The following is a 445-nucleotide window of genomic DNA, read 5'->3' on the forward strand; positions in this document are numbered from 1 at the left end:
CCCCCTTCCAAGACTAAAACTCAAAGAGAACACATGAGTAGGCTTGTAAACTCACTGGTGACCACATTGATCTACTTGTGAGTGGAAGCGGGGGAAAGGCAGTAATGCAGACATGGGCTGAGTTTGACCATGTTCCATCGAATCCTGTTGACCTTGAGATGAGAGAGAGAAGAGGAAGGATTGGTTGGTCCTAAGTTTGGGGAGACTTGGGAACTCCTGAGCCCATGGACACTGATCTAGCCACTGGGGGTTAGGCTAAGATAGAAACATCTAGCTGATATGAAATGAGGGGAGGTGCACAAGAACACCCAAACTTGCAGATCATACCCATTTGACATAGATTGGATGGCTTGATGATTAGAACTACACTGTTGTTGTTGTCAGGTGCCATCGAGTTAGAACCAACTCATAGCGACCCCATGCACAGCAGAACGAAACAATGTCC

The sequence above is a fragment of the Chrysochloris asiatica genome, unplaced genomic scaffold (assembly GCF_000296735.1).
Source record: "Chrysochloris asiatica unplaced genomic scaffold, ChrAsi1.0 scaffold00607, whole genome shotgun sequence".
Lineage (NCBI taxonomy): Eukaryota > Metazoa > Chordata > Mammalia > Afrosoricida > Chrysochloridae > Chrysochloris > Chrysochloris asiatica.